The sequence below is a fragment of the Castor canadensis genome, chromosome 4 (assembly GCF_047511655.1).
Source record: "Castor canadensis chromosome 4, mCasCan1.hap1v2, whole genome shotgun sequence".
In the NCBI taxonomy this organism is placed as follows: Eukaryota; Metazoa; Chordata; class Mammalia; order Rodentia; family Castoridae; genus Castor; species Castor canadensis.
Genome location: NC_133389.1, coordinates 22,738,355 through 22,744,864, shown reverse-complemented (window position 1 = coordinate 22,744,864; position 6,510 = coordinate 22,738,355).

Genomic DNA, 6,510 nt, shown 5'->3' with positions numbered 1-6,510 from the left:
TATCAGTCAACCTGGAGATGAAGTTTAACCACATGTGCAGTCAATTAATCAATCATGCCTGCATTGTGAAGCCACAGTTGAAAAAAAAATACCCTCTGAACACCAAAGCTCAGATGATCTCTACTAGCCCACAAGACCCATGCATAGCACACTGACCCTGGGAAAGCAGTATATTCTCACTCAACAGAGAGCACAGCAGAGACTTCAGGAACTCCTCAAGTCTCTTCCCTGTGTGTCTTTTTGGTGATGCTCATCTATACTCCTTCCCTGCAATAAACTGTAACAATAGATGTTATAGTTGTTAGTGAATTCTTTGAGTCCTTGTAGCAAATTCTTGGTTGGGAAGATGGTAAGGGGAATTCTCTAAACTTGAAATTGTCAAAGTGAGTGGTTTTGTGAATAACTGTGCACTCAAGTTTTTCTAATGCCAGGTACTAAATTGAACTCATCTCCAAAGCCATTCTTGTAAAAAGTCATTGTTCGTGTCCTAGAGAAACTTATAACCTCATTCAGAAGGGAAACACTTGAGGAGAAGGCAATCTGTAGTCATGTACAATGTGTCAGACAGACTCATGCTATTAAGGAGGCATAGAAGGAAAGCTGTCTTTAACAAGCCTTTAGGAAAGAAATTTGGTGATCTTAGAATTGAGTTTGGACTGATTGTGGGAAAAAGAAGTTAATTCTACAAAAAAAAATTGAAGTGCAAAGGTGGGGAAAGCACAGCTTAAGAGAACAGTTAGCAGCTTGAGATACGAGATCGAAGCAGGTGTTGTGGTTGACACCCCATCCGCCACATCACTCCCATGATTATTTTAAGCCTTCAGGGTAATTCCAACTCCCATTTTCAGTGACTGGTTTAGGAATGGGTATGTTACCCATTTGTAGTCAATAGGCACAAGGGAAAGTGTTTGGGAGCAAGTAGGGTATATAGAACAAAGGCCAGAACATCATTTGAGGAATTCTAATCTGGTACAAAAGGATAAACGCCCACTTTAAACTTGGCCCAGAACATCAGATAATCTAATGGGTATTTGAGAAAGTTTTGCTAGCAATATTCAAAATAGAATGGAGGCTAAAACAACAAGAGGCAGGAAGAACAGATGGAATCACTATAATAATCCAGGCAGAGGTTAACAAAAGCCTGCAACCACAACAATGAAAAAAAACCATTTAAACAGGCCTTCCAGTGACTAATTGACTGTGAGTATTAAAAGATAAGTCTAAAGTGTAAGTATGAGCCAGTTAGCACATACTCAAGCACATTTTAAATCTTTAAAAAAAAAAAAAGGACATCCATTCATGTACTATTTACTTAACAGTCAGCAGAGAAATTTTATTAGGATTAGTCCAAGAACTTCAAAAGGAAAGTTGTTGAGCCCTTGGCTTTTGCTGGTAGCTTTCCAATCCTCTGGCCTTGTGGTATTGGCTTTTCATCCTCATGTTTTCTTTCAGGGTCACATGATAGCTGCTAGAGATCTAAACATCAGTTCTAACTGGGAGCATAAAGGTGGCACTAGTGCATCTGTGAATGACTGTTGGGTCAACCTACTTCCTATGTCTACCACACTTAGATGACTAAAGAAAGAAATGGAAAAGATGAGAAGATTTTTTTTTTGAAGATATGAGCTAGGTTTAGTTTTGGACATTTAAATTAACAAGAGAGTTCTAAGTAGGTATTTTGTGGGAATATAAATCCTGTCATTACATGTGTTTCTTCAGGGAGAAACTTCCCCAAGTAGTTTGAATTATCTTCTTTCTTTAACTCTTGCCCATATTTCCTTTTGCCTGTCTACTGACTTTTAAGACTATGGCAATAAATCATAAGGACTTTCATTCAAAAAATCAGAAGAACAAAGATTGTGACTGCTATAATTTGGATAAGTGGTCCCTAGAGGTCCATGTGTTAAAGACTTGGTCACTAGCCAGCCCATGGCTGGTGGAAGGTGATGGAACCATTGGAAGGTGAGACCTAGTGAAAGAAAATTAAGTCACTGGGGGCATTGCTCTTGAAGGAGATATTGAGACTCTTGCCCTTTCCTATCTCTGTTTCTAGGTCACCATGAGGTAAGTAGCCTCTTCTACCACCTGGTCTCACCATAATGTGTTGCCTCACTAGAAGCAAATGGGCCAACCTACCATGGACTGAAACTTCAAAAACGGTGAGCCCAAGTAAACTTCTCCTGCTTATAAATTGATTATCTCAGCAATTTTGTCACAATGATAGAAATCTAACACAGTGACAACTCATTGATAAATGTGAGGTTCAAGGAAAGTTGAGTTTATTTTTTAGCTCACTGAGTAATGTGTTCCCCTCAGCATAAAGTATCTTCAGTGTTAGGTGACTAATTCATGCCCTTCTCACAGCAGCTGCTGATAACCCAAAAGCTTGTTTGCTTCAAAATAGTTTTAAAAAAATAAGTCATAGCTGTAACATTGTGGTTTCCTTACTTATGACCATTACACTATGTGACTCATAGACTAAGTGACTGTGTTCTCAGGAGATAGAAGGGTTTTGAAGAAGACATTCATTCCCATCGCTATTATTCTACCACGTTTCTATTTGTGGGTTTCCCCTAAAGTTTCCAAATGTTTCTGTTTTCACACAACTAGCTACTGTTTGGGTCTAGGTTTTTGTATAAATCATGCTGTGTTCAACAAGGCACTTTGTTTGTGATGTTCAGGATCAAACTCAGGGCCTTGTACATGTTAGGCAAGTGCTCTATCACTGAGCTATTTCCCCAGCTCCCCCAAAACACAATTTGACAGATTCCTATCAGCTCCCCAACATATATTCACGACTCCCTACTTTGGTTCTCAGTCCTAAGAATATCTACCCAGTCAGCAAAAATCAAGGCAAGTCCCCCAAGGCACAGTCCACCCACTCTCCACCGCCAAATAGCAGGATTAGTTGTCGTTTTGTATTTTTTGTATTTATTTGCACAGTCATTATATGCTTTGCTAGCATTAATTCATTAAATCAAAATGGAAAATCAAGCCACAGATGAGCTTAATTTGTATGAGCAGGCCTATACCAGCATGTTCATGTATAGAATAAAATCACTGTACCAGCCCTTGGTGGCTCATTCTTCATTTCTGTTGAGAATTTTACAAAAGCCATGGCAAAGGCAACATGCATGTAATGGAATGAGGTTGGCAGCCCCCTTAACTCCTGGGGTATAAGTACCCCAGATAAGAATCCTATATGAAAGGGAGCAGTAGTCTCAAAATTCTTTTAGTAATACACCCTTTCAAAAACAAAAGCATGTGTCCCAAACATACGGATTTATTTACAAATAATATATAGTACTCTCTTAATGTTTGATGCATAATAAAAACAAAATTAAAATGACTAAAGGCTGAAATGAAAATAAATGTTAGGTCAAATATTTTCCTACTCCCAATGAATGGTTTTGCACATCCTCTACATGTGTGCAATCCTACTTTGAATACCTTCTCCAGGGCCTATGGTCCAGTCACATCTTGCTGCCAGACTTCTGGGAGCATCAGATGCACAAGACAAAAACTGCAAGTACTAAGGCAGAAAGAATATGCTGATTGCACCACTTTTTTTTTTAATTGCAACATGCATGCATGTATGTTTAATACTAGAAAAGTCATAGGGCTCCAGAATTCTCTACATTTCAAGCTGGCAGTTCTTTTCCTTTCAAAACAGAAGATCTAATTCCATGTTTCTGATGTTCCTTATTGCTGGCAACCCATTCTTATCTCTATTTGGTAAAATAAAAATAAGCTCCTTTATACTTTTACTTTTTTTTCTTTTACTGTGGCTGCTTGCAAAGTTCTTTTGTTTGTTTATCCCACCTTTTATATAAGCGAAAACATCCTTGTAAAGAATGTCTCAGCAGAAAAGTTCACTGAAAAGCTTTGACTATTCACACACAAAAGGACTGGATTTTTTCTGAAGAATCACTCTGCCCTATTTCAGCTCTCAGGGTCCAGTCACACTGTATTTGAACACCCAAACTGTACTGCTCTATCACAGAAAGGTAGCTTAAGGCCTGAGTGGGGAAGGGTTGGAAGTTCCATGGTGTTCTAGAAACAGAAGACCTTTGCATTCAAATTCCCCTCACTGCAGCTAACTAGCTTGGGAAAGTGTCCTTTCACTTGTCTTAACTCTTAAATTAGAAGAAAAATATGCATATATTGCATAGTTAAAAATTCAAAGATGACATTAATAGTGGTCAAATTGTCCTGTAAATTATAAAATGCTACATAAATAGCAGGAAAGGAGAAAAAAACTTTGGTACTCTTCTCATAAAAACAAAGCTAACTGAAAAGCTATTATTACAAAGATGCATGTTGCCTTTGTAGAGAAAGTATTTAAAAGTTAAAATTTTAAAGTCTATCTTATACCCTTTGAGACATGTACATTGCCAACATTCCAAGTGTCAATCCCACAGCTATTCCTAGAGAATCCTGATGTAACTGATATTCTCTGTAGACCCTGTAGAGGCAACTCAAGGGTATTTGGCATAGGGATCACATATGCATCCCCAAAGTGGAGATGGGCAGGAAGACAGAACTATAACAGTTCTGTTGGAGGTTTGGAGGAAGGGGTCTCACAGAGTCAGGGCACCTCCCTCTGATCTGCAATCTTTTCTGTTCCCTCGGCCAGTCAAATGACTGAGCAACAGTCTCAGTAGTGATCAAAGCAGTGTCCATGGATAGTCTCTGAAAGCTTTGGGGCCTTGCACCCAGACTGAAGTCCCTCCTATGCAGGAAACACATGCCAGAAATGTCCTTCATGTTTTAAGTCATTGAAGATGACTTACACAAACATTTTTAAAGCTCCAAAATTTATTGCTGTACATTTTCTCATAGCATTTACTATGGAAATATTAATAGTGCAAATACTTATTTTGGACTTTATAGCATTTGAGAGATCACAAAGCTTTTGATATCTTTTGCAATCATTTATGAAGACCTATATTACTCAACTTATATTATTTTTAAGATTTAAACAAGTAATCTTATATTCAAAGTGATTACATAATGCTCTCTAGGTCTCTCCTCTCTAGAGAAACAAAGCAAAACAAAACAAAAAACAAATCTGGAAGCCACCAGGGCACTCTTTCTTTATAATACATATATCTTCCAACAGTTTTCCAACTGTATAACTCGTTGTTCAGTCACAAGTTCATTCAACAAATACTTATTGACAAACGCTTATGTGCCAGGTGCTGTGCAAGGCCCTGGGGATGTTCAGATGAAAAGACGCAATCTTTGCTTTCATGGTGCTTACAGTATCACAGTAGAAACAGACATGCAAAAAAAATTTACAGTACAATGAAGTGCTTCCACAGAGGTATTTACAAAGTGCAATGGGAACATGGATCAGGGAAAAAGAACCTCTGCCTGGAGAAGTCAGGGATATCACAGAGGAGGTAGCCATTGAGCTGAGACTTGATCAATGATCCAAAACTCATCATGTACACAGGCAGGCAAAGAGAATGACAGGTGCAAAGACATAGAGGCCCAAGGGGAACTTCAAAGAAATAAGCAATGTGGTTTTTCTTGAAGCAAAAGTACAATGGGGACAGTAGCAGGATGAGGCTAGACAGATAGGTAGTTATAAGAGCATGAAGAGGTTTTTGGCTGTTCTTATATTTTTCCTAGCTTACTGAGCACTAGCTGTACTGGGTCCTAGGCTAAGTGCTGGAGCTTATAACAGGGAACAAAGCAGACACATCCTTGCTCTCATGGAGCGTACATTCTACTAGAGAAATAGATAAAAATTCAACAAATAAAATACAGATTTAGGAAATTCTACAAAGGAAATAAACAGGAAACTGAAAATAAAGTGGTTCAAGGGTCAGGGATCAATAAATGACTTTTGGAATTAACCTACAACTGATACCTGCAGGGATAACCATGACAGCAGTCCCTAACATGCACACCCACTACATGCCAGGCACTGTGCTAAAGACTCCATAAATAATATGTCGTCGACTCCTCTCTACAGCTCTATGAGGTAGGTAGTATTATTCCTATTTCATTGAGGAGGAACAGGCTCAAGAAGGTTAAGTAGCCTGACAAGTCACACAAACGCCAAAAATCTGCATTCAGACACAAGTTCTAATTTCAAAGTGTTCGCTCTTAAAAATTAAACTGCATTCAGGCAAGTAAGGAATTCTGATCAGGGAAGGATCACATTTGTCTGTTTTGAGGATCATTCTGATGACTATATGGAAGAGATGAAAAAGGAATTGAGAGAGGGAGAAGGGACAGTAGACAGATGAAATAAGAGGAAACTATTAAAAGTTCAGAGGGGGAAAGTTTTCATGAAGTTAGTGGTTGTGGGATTTAGGAGGATGCACATGTTAGAGGTATGGTTAATATAGTATTCTAACAAAATCAACAGATATTACAAGGGAAAGAGCAAATCTGGAGCCACTCCTGGATTTTTGCCCGGGACAAGAGAGAAAATCTTTTGCTTGTACCTGGGTTGAGTAATGAGTTGATTGTAAGTTTGTAGGGATAAGATAATGA